This window comes from Rhinopithecus roxellana, chromosome 21, assembly GCF_007565055.1.
Source record: "Rhinopithecus roxellana isolate Shanxi Qingling chromosome 21, ASM756505v1, whole genome shotgun sequence".
Taxonomy (NCBI): domain Eukaryota; kingdom Metazoa; phylum Chordata; class Mammalia; order Primates; family Cercopithecidae; genus Rhinopithecus; species Rhinopithecus roxellana.
The window spans coordinates 62,905,964-62,922,172 of record NC_044569.1 but is presented as its reverse complement, the minus strand read 5'-3'; the positions used below and the strand labels follow the sequence as shown (position 1 = coordinate 62,922,172).

At 46.9% G+C, this 16,209-nt stretch overlaps 1 non-coding gene across 1 annotated transcript; it reads right to left on the bottom strand.

The window, feature by feature from the left end:
• Window positions 1-711: 711 nt before the first annotated feature.
• Window positions 712-818, bottom strand: LOC115895617. The gene has a single exon (XR_004055798.1). It is a non-coding gene; the product is annotated as a U6 spliceosomal RNA (small nuclear RNA).
• Window positions 819-16,209: the final 15,391 nt, after the last annotated feature.

Sequence of the window (16,209 nt, the reverse complement as noted above, 5' to 3'; positions counted from 1 at the left end):
AGGAAAATGGCCTCTCTTTCCCCCGGTTCCACAAGGATTCTGACTTTCCTAGACCCCGTCAGCAATCTCCTCTCTGCTGTCTTCACATAGAAAGGTTTTAAACTCATAATGATAAGTATCTCAGAGAGGTTAAAAAATAACCTCAATGGGAAGAGAGTAAAATCATCCCTAAAAAATTTCAACGCAGATGGCTGTCTTTCAAAGAGGAGACCTTAAAAAAGAGAGATAAATGAGTAAACTAATAAACAGCATAACAAAACATATTTCCAAACGAGGGTTGCCGCTCAGCTGTAAAACCTCATTGAAGTCTAATCGTGATAAAAGACTTTGAAATAATAAACCTAGCTGCAAATTAGGAATGCCTGCTAATGTAGTAATTTCTACCTAAGAGGCTTTGTGTCCAAACATGTCATCTGAGACTCCAGGCAGACAAAGGAGGATGCCCTTGGAAACAGGGCTGCCATTCAGCCCGGCAGCCCGAGGGCATTGGATTTCCTCACTGGGCTCAATAACATTTTCAGCCACATTAGGCACCAGCTTCAGACCTGGTGGGAAGCAAATTTAAGTGTCTCTTTTAGTGAAAAACAAAGAGAATGCTGTATTTCACAAAAGAAAGAAATTCGATCACTCTTTGGATTGGCAGACCTGGAATCTTAATGATTAAATTTGACAGTAGCTTGTGCTTCTGGAAGTTGATTTATTTTACTATTTTAAACTATGAGATCCTTCATGAATTTGCGTGTCATCCTTACAAAGGGGCCATGCGAATCTTCTCCATATTGTTTCAATTTTGGTATATGTGCTGCCAAAGCAAGCACAGAAGTTGATTTTCAAAGACATTTTTGGGCTCAGAAAACTTAACCCAAAGGGATGGAATGCCCCAGATCTTCTACTGAGCACAGATTCTTCAACAGCCTAGGAAAAATGTTTATCCTATTCACATTTATCTTTGCATTCCTAGGGATAAATGAATGAATGATCCTACGAACAGAGAGGCAGTCCTGTGGTGCTGATGGAGTAATAGATGACTCAACTCACCAATTCATTGATACATTTAATCATTTAGTCAATTTGAGGATATAAACTGATGGCTGCCATCTGCCAGGCATTTGACATACAGAGTTAACAAGAGAGATCTGTGGCAAGAAACAGAAATAGGGGCATCTGGGGTGGGGAGTGGAGGTTTTCATACCTGTAGGTAGAGAAGAAGAAAGGCTTTTGGGAGCTGCAGAGAAGAGAAGGACGGGAGCTGTGGGTGCAGGGGAGGGTATGCAACAATGGGTAAGGACACCAGATCCAAGAGCAGGGAGATCTCTGGTCCAACAAACAAAATATACAATTTTTTTTTTTTTTTGAGTCAGAGTTTCGCTGTTGTTGCCCAGGCTGGAGTGCAGTGGCGTGACCTCAGCTCACTGCAACCTCCGCCTCTCGGGTTCAAGCAATTCTCCTGTTTCAGCCTCCTGAGTAGCTGGGATTACAGGCATGTGCCACCATGCCCGGCTAATTTTATATTTTTAGTAGAGATGGGGTTTCTCCATGTCAGGCTGGTCTCAAACTCCCGACCTCAGGTGATCCTGCCTGCCTCGGCCTCCCAAAGTGCTGGTTTTACAGGCATGAGTCACCACGCCCGGCTACAAAATGTAAATTAAAATACTAAGAAACCAAGGATTGAGGGGTGAATGGAAAAAATTTACGATCAAGCAAAGGACCCTAGACCAGTCTAGAGTCTAGGCTCTAGGGGATGAGTTTAGGAAAGGTGAAATGGTGTCTTTTAAAGCTAAGGGATCGTGAATGATCTCTGTCCCAATTTAGAAGAGCAGTCTCTGAGTGTGGTTGAGGGGCTAGTGTATTAGATAACCCTTGGACTTGCCAGAGGGAACCAGCTGTGGGTGTTGGTGTCACTCGGCTCTCTCTACTGTGTACATGAAGTACCCAGTTGGGATCATGGCATCCAGTTAGGTCTACACAGTTGTCAGCTGGTCAGGGGCCAGGTCAGGATTTGTCATAGCTAGGACAGTAGACAGAAATTGCTTGGGTGGGGATCATCCTACCCCAATAACTCTTGCTCTTGCATATATTCTGAGATGTTTGTGTTAGGAAAAATCCTAAAATGACCCCATTCATGAGATTTCCTGTTCTCATCCCATGGTCTAGGAATACCCTGATTAGGCTCCATTACCTGGCAAAAAGTGATTTTGTAGATGTCCTTAAGGTCACTAATCAGTTGATTCAGAGTTAATCAAAGGGGGAGTTTTCTGGGGGGCCTAATCTAATCACAAATCCATTGCAAGCAGAGAGTTTTATCCAGTTGATGGCAAAAAGGGAGGTCAGAGAGATGGAAAGCATAAGATTTTGATGCATAAGATGGAGGAGGTCACAGGTAAGGACCAAAGAGCAGCTTCTAGGAGATGAGAGTGACCAATGGCTGACAGCCCACAAGGTAGCAGGGACCTCAGTCTCATAGCTGCACAGAACTACATTTTGCCAACAAGCCGAATGAACTTGGAAGCAGCCTCTTCCCTAGAGTCCAGCCTAGCCAACACCTTGGTTTTAGCCTTGTGATACCAGAGCAGAGAACCCAGATGGACCTGCCCAGACTTCTGACCTACAAAACTGTGAGTTTATAAAAAGGTGCTGGTTTCAACACCTATTTGGTGTTTGTGGTAATTTGCTTGTTGTTGTTGTTTTTTTTAGAGAAGGGGTCTCACTATGTTACCAGGCTGGAGCGCGGTGGCTATTTTCAGGCATGATCCCACTACTGATCAGCATGGGAGTTCTGGCCTGCTGCATTTCTGGCCGGGGCTGATTCACCCCTTCTTAGGCAACCTAGTGGTCCCTTACTTCCGAGAGGTCACCATATTGATGCCAAACTTAGTGCAGACCCCTGATTGGCATAGGGTACTAAGGCCCAGAACTCCTGGACTCAAGGCATCCTTTGGCCTCAGACCCTGAGTAGCTGGGGCTACAGGTGAGCACCACCATGCCTGGCAGTGATAATTTGTCATGCAGCAATGGAAAATTAGCACAACCTTCTGAGAGTCAGACATTGGGCTAGATGGAATAGAGACATAGTGGGTGCAGTCAAGAACATTTAATCTTGTGAGGACAACAAATGTAGGCTGGTACAGAGAAATGCAGGATTAAAGTTCAGATGAGTGGGGCATGGAAAATCACTGAAAAATCACTTCAGAGATGTTCTGAGAAGAGACATGGGGTGGCTGGGCGCAGTGGCTCACGCCTAGCACTTTGGGAGGCCGAGGCGGGTGGATCACCTGAGGTCAGGAGTCTGAGACCAGCCTGGCCAACATGACGAAACCCCACCTGTATGAAGAATACAAAAATTAGCCAGGTGTGGTGGCAGGCACCTGTAATCCCAGCTACTCAGGAGGCTGAGGCAGGAGAATTGCTTGAACCCAGGAGGCAGAGGTTGCAGTGAGCTGAGATCATACAACTGTACTCTAGCCTGGGCGACAGAATGAGACTCCATCTTTTTTTTTTTTTTTTTTTTGAGGCGGAGTCTCGCTCTGTCGCCCAGACTGGAGTGCAGTGGCCAGATCTCAGCTCACTGCAAGCTCTGCCTCCTGGGTTTACGCCATTCTCCTGCCTTAGCCTCCCTAGTAGCTGGGACTACAGGCGCCCGCCACCTCGCCCGGCTAGTTTTTTGTATTTTTAGTAGAGACAGGGTTTCACCGTGTTAGCCAGGATGGTCTCGATCTCCTGACCTCGTGATCCGCCCGTCTCGGCCTCCCAAAGTGCTGGGATTACAGGCTTGAGCCACCGCGCCGGGCCGAGACTCCATCTTAAAAAAAAAAAAAAAAAAGAGAGAGAGAGACGGGGGCAATGGGATGTGGTGATAAGGACGGCATCAGGGATGAGCTTGATGGCCCAATGATAACATAACTCCCAACATTTAGGTGGTTCTGGGGCCCCAAAGATGCTCTGTAGAGAGATGGGCATGCATAGAGGAGCGAGTCCTCCCTGTCCTTTTTACATCAAAATCAATGGGAGAAAAAAAAAAATCAAGAAGCGAGCATTTCGTTAAGGAGAGGATATAGGGTAAATGGCTCTTGTTGCTAAAAATTAATGAGCTGTCCCCTAAGGTGTTTATTACAGATACCATTAATAGACTATATCCGTTTTCCTTTAAAAGATGTTGCCACTGCCCAATTATCCAAAATTCTGTTTCTTTTCAACAGCATTTTACAAAAAGCCAGCACATTAAAATAAAAGGAATGTTTCAGAACCCCGGGGAGATGAAGCTGTCAGCCAGCTGAGGCAGACCTTCTCTTGAGAACACATTAATTTATTCTTTTTATCTCTACACATCCTTCCCCAGGACCCCTGAAAGATGAGGATGTCAGTGAAGAAAATATTCCGACTACCAACTTCTCCGCTCTCTGAAGGGTGAGAGGTGGGGAGGGGTGGCAGTGAGGTTGGGCAATGGCAGATGGGCAGAGGGAAAAGAAGCAAAGAAGCACTGCTCACTGAACTGTGGCCTGAGAGGTCCCCAGAAACATTGCTCAGAAGGGGGCCATCTGCATCCTGCCAATTAGCATCCCAAAGACCTTGATAAATGGATGGCAAGAACATCCATTTCCCTTAATGTTTTCTTTTTTTTTTCTCTGTCACCCAGGCTGGAGTGCAGTGGCGTGATCACAGCTCACTGCAGCCTTGCCCTCCTGGGCTCAAGCAACAATCCTACCTCAGTCTCCCGAGTAGCTGGGACTACAGGTGTGGACCACCACACCCAGCTAATTAAAAAAAAAAAAAGAAAGAAAGAGAAATTATAGAGACAGGGTCACGCTACATTGACCAGGCTGGTCTTGAACTCCTGGTTTTAAGTGATCTTCCTGCCTTGACCTCCTAAAGTGTTAGGATTACAGGTGTGAGCCACTTTGCCCAGCCTAATGTTGCTACATTTACCAGTTTGCTTTGTTAGGACAATGTCTCTCCTTCAGGTTCACAGAACGTGTCCCCTCTTCTTTCCCAACCTAAAATATCATAGCAAAAGATTGGAGACCTCAGATTACAAAGAAATAATCCAGTGACAGAAAATATTTACAACTGTACAAATCAATTTCTTAGCTTCCATTCACCTGCATATCTACCCTGAGTACCATAGAACCTATCCTGAGTTTGGGTGTGGGTGGGAAGTTGAAATGGGCCTGGTGATGACTCAATTACAGGGTATGACTGTGTTCTTGAAGGCGCCTTTCCCTCCTTGGCAGGTATCCTGTGTGTACTTTTGTGCAGGACGTATGCTCAGCCCTTGCTTCAGCCTCCCTTCATGTTTGTCTGCAGAGACGCTTCCTCCTCTCGGCCTGCCATGACCTGTTCCTGAACATCTGTCTAGTTTCACATTCAGAATCTCCCCTACCTACCAATTGTTGCAGCCACTCTATGCTGTTGCTGCCACCTAAATACCTTGTGCTCTCTCTTCCTCTTTCTTTTTTATTTTTATTTTTATTTTTTGAGACGGAGTCTGGCTCTGTCACCCAGGCTGGAGTGCGGTGGCCGGATCTCAGCTCACTGCAAGCTCCGTCTCCCAGGTTCACACCATTCTCCTGCCTCCACCTCCCAAGTAGCTGGGACTACAGGCGCCCACCACCTCGCCCGGCTAGTTTTTTGTATTCTTTAGTAGAGACGGGGTTTCACCGTATTAGCCAGGATGGTCTCGATCTCCTGACCTTGTGATCCGCCCGTCTCGGCCTCCCAAAGTGCTGGGATTACAGGTTTGAGCCACCGCGCCCGGCCGTCTTTTTTATTTTTTTTGAGACTGAGTTTTGCTCTTGTTGCCCGGCCTGGAGTGCAATGGTGTGATCTCAGCTCATTGCAACCTCTGCCTCCCGGGTTCGAACGATTCTTCTGCGTCAGCCTCCCGAGTGGCTGATTTTTTTTTTTTTTTTGAGATGGAGCCTCGCTCTGTCTCCCAGGCTGGAGTACAGTGGGCAATCTTGGCTCACTGCCACCTCCACCTCCCGGGTCCCGGTTCAAGCAATTCTCCTGCCTCAGCCTCCCCGGTAGCTGGGATTACAGGTGTGCGCCACCGTGCCTAGCTAATTTTTGTATTTTTGGTAGAGACAGGGTTTCACCATGTTGGTCAGGCTGGTCTTGAACTTCTGACCTTGTGATCCACCCGCCTCGGCCTCCCAAAGTGCTGGGATTACAGGCATGAGCCACCACACCCAGCCAGCCTGACATCTCCTTATTTACTAAGCAAATTTCTACCTATTCTTCAAGTCTCAACATAAACTCTAGCTCTATTAAGCTTTCAATGACAAGATCCCTCATGCTCCCACCAACCCTTGGTTGGGTTAGTGGACTGCGATCATCTGTCTGTGAGGCTCTCTGTTAAACCCCGCGAGTTGAGGGAGAGTTCCTCTGCTGTTTTGTTCATTTTCACGTTTGTTTTTTGGAGATGGAGTCTTGCTTTGTCCCCCAGGCTGGAGAGCAGTGGTGTGATCTTAGCTTACTGCAACTTCCGCCTCCCAGGCTCAAGCGATTCTCCTGCCTCAGTCTCCCGAGTAGCTGGGACTACAGGCGCCTGCTACCACGCCTGGCTAATCTTTGTATTTTTAGTAGAGACAGTATTTTACCATGTTGGCCAGGTTGGTCTCGAGCTCCTGACCTCAAGTGATCCACCCGCCTCGCCCTCCCAAAGTGCTGGGATTACAGATGTGAGCCACCGCACCCAGCCCGTTTTCATATTTGTGTTGCTAACCTTATTACTCTTCTGTAATTAATATTTGCTGACTGAAGGGCTGTAGAGATTACGGGCTGTCCTGTAGATGGGATGTGTGAAATGTTTGTCCTGCACAATGTCTGGCTCATCCTCCAAAGGTGCTCATTAAATCTTGGGCTTCTCATGGAAAAGGAGTGAACACATTGAGAAAAATGCAGAGCCCTTCTGAGTGAAGCCACCCAAAATGCTAACATACGTGGGAGGAGGGTTTATTTGTAGTGGAAACAAAACAGTAAGACTTTGAAGGCCAGGTGTAGTGGCTCCCACCTATAATTCCAGCATTTTAGGAAGCTGAGGCAGGGGATCACTTGAGTCCAGGAGTTTGAGACCAGCCTGGGCAACATGGCACAACCTTATCTCTACAAAAAAAAAAAAAAAATAGCTGGCAGTGGTGGCATCCTCCTATAGTCCCTGCTACTAGGGAGGCTGAGGTGGGAGGATCACTTGAGCCTGAGAGGTTGAGGCTGCAGTGAGCTATGATGTGCCACTGCACTCCAGCCTGGGTGACAGAACGATAACCTGTCTCAAAAAGGAAAAAAAAAAAAAAAGACTTTGGAAAGTACTTGTGAGACATTCAGGTTTTGAGAATTTGGGTTTGGTGAACCTATTAGAGAAGAAAAGAATAAGTAGATGCCAGTTTCTTGTTGGCACTGGTCCTCACCTGTAGTCTTATTAATTTCCAATGCTGTCTACTTTTGGCAGGCCAAGAAGTTACATCCCTGGGGTGGTTTTTTGTTTTTGTTTTTTTAACTTAACAGTGGAAAGGACAGGATTCTTGGAGTCAGAAACTCTCAAGTCCCAGCCTTGAATCTGCCACTCTCTGTTAATGTGACCTTAAGCTCTTGGTGCCTCAATTATGTCATCCTCAGAATGGGGGTATAACAATGGCAGTTGAGATCTCACAAGACTGTAGTGACTCGTTAATGAGATGCCTTAGATGTAATTGACAAAATTTTTTTTTTTTGAGACAGGGTCTCACTCTGTCACCCAGGCTGGAGTGCAGTGGTGTGACCTTAGCTCACTGCAACCTCTGCCTCCCAGATGCAAGCAATTCTCCTGCTTCAGCCTCCCAAGTAGCTGGGACTACAGGCGCCTGCCACCATGCCTGGCTAATTTTTGTATTTTTAGTAGAGACGGGTTTCACTGTGTTGGCCAGGCTGGTCTTGAACTCCTGAGCTCATGATCCTCCAGCCTCAGCCTCCCAAAGTGCTGGGATTACAGGCATGAGCCACTGCGTCTGGCGCTGGCTGACAATTTTTTAAAAAAAATTTGCCGGCCGGGCGCGGTGGCTCAAGCCTGTAATCCCAGCACTTTGGGAGGCCGAGGCGGGCGGATCACGAGGTCAGGAGATCGAGACCATCTTGGCTAACACGGTGAAACCCCGTCTCTACTAAAAATACAAAAAATTAGCCGGGCGTGGTGGCGGGCGCCTGTAGTCTCAGCTACTCGGAGGCTGAGGCGGGAGAATGGCATGAACCCAGGAGGCGGAGCTTGCAGTGAGCCGAATCGCGCCACTGCACTCCAGGCTGGGTGACACAGCCAGACTCCGTCTCAAAAAAAAAAAAAAAAAAAAAAAAAAAAAAAAATTTGCCGATGGCTCAAACCTGTAATCCCAGCACTTTGGAAGGCCGAGATGGGCGGATCATGAGGTCAGGAGATCGAGACCATCCTGGCTAACACGGTGAAACCCCATCTACTATAAAATACAAAAAATTAGCCAGGTGTGGTGGCGGGCGCCTGTAGTCCCAGCTACTCAGGAGGCTGAGGCAACCCGGGAGGCGGAGCTTGCAGTGAGCCGAGATCGCGCCACTGCACTCCAGCCTGGGAGACAGCGAGACTATGTCTCAAAAAAAAAAAAAAGAAAGAAATGAGTTTCATACAGCTATAAAATGGATATGTGTGAAAGATTTTATTTAACTCATTAATGAGGGAGCCAGTAAAGCTTTAAAAACCAATTTGAAGGAGATGCCAAATAGCAGACACATAAATATATAGTCAATTAGGAATGCTGAGTGCCTTTATTAATAGAAGCAAAATGTTTCAGAGGTGGTGGTGGTAGCAGGTTGGGATCAACTGCACCTCAACTGGACAAAATTCATTTGCATGTCTATGCGGGAGTCATTACTATCAGTTTTCTAAACTCACAGGGTTGAAAAACAGCTCCTACAGCTGAGAAAGCAATGTGCAAATTGTAGTTTTCTTAATTCCTAGGCAATGTGTGGTACACACAGTGCTTGTGGAAGGAGGCTGCCCGGCCTATTAAACCTTAAAAATCACCTTTTTGTTTTTGCGACAGGGTCTCACTCTGTTACCCAGGCTGGAGCGCAGTGGCACCATCAGGGCTCACTGCAGCGTCGACCTCCTGTGCTTAAGCAATCCTCTTGCCTCGGCCTCCTTAGTAGTTGGTACAACAGGCATATGCCACCAGACCTGACTAATTTTTAAATTTTTAGCCAAGATGGGGTATCACTATGCTGCTTAGGCTGCTCTTGAACACCTGGCCTCAAGTAGTCTTCCTGCCTCGGCCTCCCAAAGTGTTGGGATTACAGGCATGAGCTATCACACCTAGCCCCATCTTATCTTTTGTGTTTTGTTTTTAATCTCCAAGACTCTTTATTGTCTTTTTTGTTTTTTCTGTTTTCTCCTTATTTTTTATTTACTTTTTATGTTGAGATGGAGTCTTGTTCTATTGCCCAGGCTGGAGTGCAGTGGTGTGATCTCAGCTCACTGCAACCTTGGCCTCCCATGTTCAAGCAATTCTCCTGCCTTAGCCTCCCAAGTAGCTGGGATTACAGGTGCGCATCACCACACCCAGCTAATTTTTGTATTTTTAGTAGAGATAGGGTTTCACCATGTTGGCCAGGCTGCTCTCAAACTGGTGACCTCAGGTGATCCACCCGCCTTGGCCTCCCAAAGTGCTGGGATTACAGGTGTGAACCACTGCACCTGGCCTATTGGTTTTTTTTTTTTTTTTTTTTTTTTTTTTTGAGGCGGAGTCTCCCTCTGTCGCCCAGACTGGAGTACAGTGGCGCAATCTCGGCTCACTGCAAGCTCCGCCTCCCGGGTTCACGCCATTCTCCTGCCTCAGCCTCCCAAGTATCTGGGACTACAGGCGCCCGCCACCTCGCCCGGCTAGGTTTTTTTTTGTATTTTTAGTAGAGACGGGGTTTCACCATTAGCCAGGATGGTCTCGATCTCCTGACCTCGTGATCCGCCCGTCTCGGCCTCCCAAAGTGCTGGGATTACAGGCTTGAGCCACTGCGCCCGGCCCCTATTGTTGTTTTTAAAGGACCTATGCTAAATTCTAGTTTTCAAAAAAGTAAAATCCTGACTCATGCAAATATAAAATGAACACGTATCAAAGATTTTAATTCATTCATGAATGTGGAAACCAGGAAGCTGCTAAAATTGGTTGAAATGAGAATTTAATTTACAGAGATTTTTATTCTGTAAAGACATGATTCCTTTGCATTGCTATGAACAGGAATCTGTGCATTCTGATGGACAAGGAAAATTTATGTTGTCAGTTTTCTACAACTTTATTCCTACAGAATTGTTAAATAGCTTAGCCAATCACAAACAACCCAAGACACAGTCCTCTGGAGTCAGATGATTCCTGGAAGGCCCTCTAGAAACACCCAGCACTCTACTACAAGGACACCAGGATTCTCTTGCCCATTTCCAAGTCTTTGGCAGTTTTCCTGATCCCCAGTAGGTGGGCACCACTCCCCCATGGACAATCCTGTCTTTGCCTGCCTTTGTTGGCTTCCCCTCCTTTTCTTCTTTCTTGAGACAGTTTTGCTGTTCTCACCCAGGCTGGAGTGGAATGACATGATGTCGACTCATTGCAACCTCTGCCTCCTGGGTTCAAGCAACTCTCCTGCCTCAGCCTCCCAAGTAGCTGGGACTACAGGCATATGCCACTAAGCCCAGCTAATTTTGTATTTTTTTTCTTTGAGACAGAGTTTCGCTCTTGTTGCCCAGGCTGGCGTGTAATGGCGCCATCTCGGCTCACTGCAACCTCTGCCTCCCAGGTTCAAGCGATTCTCCTGCCTCAGCCTCCCGAGCAGCTGGGATTACAGGCACCCACCATCACACCCTGCTGATTTTTTATATTTTTAGTAGAGACGGGGGTTCGCGATGTTGGGCAGGCTGGTCTAATTTTGTATTTTTAATAGAGATGGGGTTTCACCATGTTGGCCAGGCTGGTCTCAAACTCCTGACCTCAGGTGATCCGCCAGCCTCAGCCTCCCTAAGTGCTGGGATTACAGGCATGAGCCACCACGCCCGGACTTCCTTTTCTTCTTGACAGGCTCATCGAACCTTTATCCCACTCCTCCCATCCCATCGTCTTCTCCATTGAACGAGATCCTAAGCCATTACCACCAGCCTTAGAGAAAAAGGTGTCCCTTTGATGGGATTCAGGACATGCTACCCTCAGATATTTTAAGCTGAAATAATGTGTGGGCTAGGTGCGGTGGTGTGTGCCTGTAACCCCTGTGCTTTGGGAGGCCAAGGTGGGAGAATTGCTTGAGGCTAGGAGTTTAAGACTAGCCTGGGCAACATAGTGAGATACCCGTATTTACAAAAATTTTAAAAATTAGCTGGGCACAGTGGTGCATCTATAGTCCCAGGTGCCCAGGAAGCTGTGGTGGGAGGATGGGTTGAGCCCAGGAGCTCGAGACTGCAGTGAGTCATGATGGTACCACTGCACTCCAGCCTGGGCAACAGATACAGTAAGACCTTATCTCTAAAAAAAAAGTTAATTTAAAAAAAGAGTTTGTGCAGGAAGATCTGACTTTCTCTGCTCTTTTCCTTGAAGCAGGTTATAACACATAGGAAGGATTTTCTGACCTTTCCCCAAAGCAGGTCATGAAATTCTCACATAACAGGTACCCTCATTCTACCCAGAGAACAACAGCATCTTCATCTCTGAAGACCCAGGGAGGCAGAGAATCTGAACAAACAAGCTTGGCAAGCCTCCCCGTTTATTGCTGTTAGATCATACTTTTTTGCTACCTCATATTTCTCCACGACTGTACCTTTTTTTTTTTTTTTTTTTTTTTGAGACGGAGTTTCGCTGTGTCTCCCAGGCTGGAGTGCAGTGGCGCGATCTCGGCTCACTGCAAGCTCCGCCTCCCGGGTTCCCGCCATTCTCCCGCCTCAGCCTCCGACTAGCTGGGACTACAGGCGCCCGCCACCTCGCCCGGCTAGCTTTTTGTATTTTTAGTAGAGACGGGGTTTCACCGTGTTAGCCAGGAGGGTCTCGATCTCCTGACCTCGTGATCCACCCGCCTCGGCCTCCCAAAGTGCTGGGATTACAGGCTTGAGCCACCGCGCCCGTCCTGACTGTACCCTTCATCAAATCTAGCATTAAAATACTCAGGTTTCACTGTTTCATTGGGTTTTCATTTTCTTTTTTCCTTTTTTATTGAGATGGAGTCTTGCTCTGTCGCCAGGCTGGAGTGCAGTGGCACAATCTCGGCTCACTGCAACCGCCGCCTCTTGGGTTGAAGAGATTCTCCTGCCTCAGCCTCCCGAGTAGTTGGGACTACAGGCGCATGCCACCACACCCGGTTAAGGGTTTTGTATTTTTAGTAGAGATGGGACATCTCTACTTTAGTAGGGACAGCAAGGCCGGGACAGAGGGGTTTAGTGGTCACAACTGGAATGTCTCACTTTTTTTTTTGAGATGGAGTTTCACTCTGTCACCTAGGCTGCAGGGTGTGGTGGGTTTTGTATTTTTAGTAGAGATGGGGTTTCACCATGTTGGCCAGGATGGTCTCGATCTCTTGACCTCGTGATCTGCCTGCCTTGGCCTCCCTAAGTGTTGGGATTACAGGCTTGAGCCACCGTGCCCGGCCTGGGCTTTCATTTCCTTTTGAAGGCTTCATGCCGTGGTAAATTTACATTAAATATGTTTGTATGCTTTTCTCTTTTGTTATAGGGGCTGCTGCCATGAATGTAAGGTGGTAGAGGAAAATACATCTTTCCTCCCCTCCACTTGCTTCTTCAAACCTCTCTACTTCAAGACCATTCTCCTTTAATTAACATCCCTCTCTTCTGTTTCTCCAACTGCTCCTGTCCTTTATCACCTTTGGCTTCTGTTCCTCGCTTAGAAACATCTTTAAATCCCCTTTAACTTAAAAACAAACAAAAACAGGAAACCATACACCTCTATTTGTGCAGGAAGGCAAAGGACAGATAAAACCCTTGACTTTTTTATGGCAAATAGCAGAGATCAACAAACTTTTTCCTTTAAGTGCCAGGTAGTAAATTTTTTAGGCTTTGTGGGCCACATATGGTCTCTGTTGCATGTTCATTTTGTTTTTCTTTACAAGCCGTAAAAAATGGAAAAGACATTCCTAACTTGTGGATAGTACAAAAACAGGCTGCAGGCCAGAAACAGGCTGCAACACAGTGTGCTGGATCCTGGTTTGCAGAAGCAAGCATTTATTTATTTGAGACGGAGTCTTGCTCTGTCACCCAGGCTGGAGTGCAGTGATGTGATCCCACTCACTGCAACCTCCACCTCCCAGGTTCAAGCAATTCTCCTGCCTCAGCCTCCCGAGTAGCTGGCATTACAGGCACCCGCCACCACGCCTGGGTAATTTTGTATTTTTAGTAGAGATGGGGGTTTCACCATGTTGGCCAGGCTGGTCTTGAACCCCTGACCTCGTGATCTGCCCGCCTCAGCCTCCCAAAGCTGATTTTATTTTTAAACTTCTTAGCAACTCCACGAACAGGTGTGACCATCCCCATTTCACAGCTGAGGACATAGAAGCTTAGAGAGGTTAAATAACTTACCTAGGATCACGAGAAGCAAGGACGAGGGTCAGATGTATCCCGTGATTCTTCTCCTATACCTGCTACCTGCTGGCATACCTAATTTGGTTTACAGCTTTCATTCTTACCAAGGTAAAATAATTGTGCAAATCAACTTCTGCAGCCAGTCCTAGCCAAAGAGCCTAGGGAAGTGAAAGAGAAAACAGAGCAAGAGGAAGGGAGAGGAAAATGATTCCAGGAAGCTCTGCTGGGGACTGGTGGTAAGGGCAAGGGCTGTTTGACTCCTTCAGGGTGGATAGGCTATTTCTGGTTCCTGGGCACATATAGGAGGGAGGGAGGGGGGAAGGACCAGCAGGGACAGCAAGGCCGGGACAGAGGGGTTTAGTGGTCACAACTGGAATGTCTCACTTTTTTTTTGAGATGGAGTTTCACTCTGTCACCTAGGCTGCAGTGTGGCAGCACAATCTTGGCTCACTGCAACCTCTGTCTCCCGGGTTCAAGTGATTCTCCTGCCTCAGCCTCCCGAGTAGCTGGGATTACAAGTGTGCACCACCATGCCTGCCTAGTTTTTGTATTTTTAGTAGAGACAGGGTTTCACCATGTTGCCCAGCCTGGTCTTGAACTCCTGACCTCAAGTGATCCACCCAACTTGGCCTCCCAAAGTGCCGAGATTACAGGCGTGAGCCACCACGCCTGGTCAAAGAAACTTTAAAGAAAGCAAACATCCACTCAGATGGTGCAGGCTGGTATAACCAAGTACCATAGATGGCATGGGTTATAAAACAACAGAACTGTTTCTCACAGGTCTGGAGGCTGGAAGTCTGAGATTAGGGTACCAGTGTGGTCGGGTTCTGGTGAGGTCTCTCTTCCAGGTTGTAGATACTGACTTCACTGGGGTCTTCCTTTTATAAGTGAACTAATCCCATTCCCAAAGCTCCACTCATGATGTAATCACTTCCCAAAGGCTCTACCTTCTAATACCATTACCTTAGGGGTGGGGATTTCAACCTATGAATTTGCGGGGGAGGGACACAAACATTTAGTCCCTAACAGGTGGATCACATTACATTATAACTGCCTGAAGAGGGTGTTGAAAAATACCTTCCTTCAGTCAGGTGTGGTGACTCATGCCTGTACTCTCAGCACTTTGGGAGGCCGAGGCAAGCGGATCATTTGAGATCAGGAGTTCAAGACCAGCCTGGCCAACATGGTGAAACCCCTGTCTCTACTAAGAATAGAAAAATTAGCTGGGCGTAGTGGCACGTGCTTGTAGTCCCAGCTACTTGGGAGGCTGAGGCAGGAGAATCGCTTGAATCTTGGAAGCAGAGGTTGTAGTGAGCTGAGATTGTACCATTGCACTCCAGCCTGGGAGTCACAGCCAGGTTCAGTCTCAATTAAGGAAAAATAAAAAACAAAAAACAAAAAAACACCCTTCCTCAGCTCTCCTGAAGCCCCCAAGATTCTCATTTAACAGGTCTGAGTAGTGCCCAGAAAATCTTCATTCTTCATTTTCAGCAAACTTTCTAAGCCTGATGCTAGTCTTTTCTTTTCCTTTTCTTTTCTTTTCTTTTCTTTCTTTTCGAGACGGAGTTTCCTTCTTGTTGCCCAGGCTGGAGTGCAATGGTGAAATCTTGGCTCACTGCAACCTCTGCCTCCTGGATTCAAGCGATTCTCCTGCCTCAGTCTCTCTAGTAGCTGGGATTACAGGTGGATGCCATGATGCCCAGCTAATTTTTGTATTTTTAGTAGAGATGGGGTTTTAACATGTTGGTCAAGGCTGGTCTTGAACTCCTGACCTCAGATGATCTGCCCACCTTGGCCTCCCAAAGTGCTGGGATTACAGGCGTAAGCCACCGTGCCCAGCCTTCTTTTTGTTTTTTTTTTTTTGAGGCAGGGACTGACTTTGTTACCCAGGCTGGAGTGCTGTAGCGCTATCTCCACTCACTGCAGCCTTTGCCTCCCAGGCTCAAGTGATCCTCCCACCTCAGCCTCCTGAGTAGCTGGGACTACAGGTGTGTGCTATCTTGCCCAGCTAATTTTTCTATTTTTTATGAAGACGGGTTCTTGCCATGTTGCCCAGGCTAATGATGATGGTGTTTTATAAATCACAGTTTGAAAAACATTGTACTAAAGAAATTATGTATGAATGTTAGAGATATTTTCTTTCAAGAAATTACATAATATATATGTAGTGTAAGTAAATTCCAAAATGCCAAAAAAAAAAAAAAATTACTTGAAATCCTAGTTGTTTAGGATACCGTTAGTAACATTTTTATGTATATTCTTCCACATTTTCCCCATGTGCAGGGGTGTGTGTGCATCCTGTATATAGTCGGGGCCGTATTCTATATAATACAGTTGACCCTTGAAAAACTTGGAGGTTGTTCAACTGCACTGAACCCCCTGTGCAATTGAAAGTCTGAGCCTAACTTTTTTCTTTTTTCTTTTCTTTTTTTTTTTTTGAGATGGGGTCTCCCTCTGTCCCCCAGGCTGCAGTGCAAGTGCAGTGGCGTAATCTCAACTCACTGCAACCTCGGCCTCCCAGGTTCAAGAGATTCTCCTGAACCTCAGCCTCCTGATAGCTGAGACTACAGGTGTGCACCACCACGCCCGGTTAACTTCTGTATTTTTAGTAGAGATGGGGTTTCGCCATGTTGGCCAGGCTGGTCTTGAACTCCTGG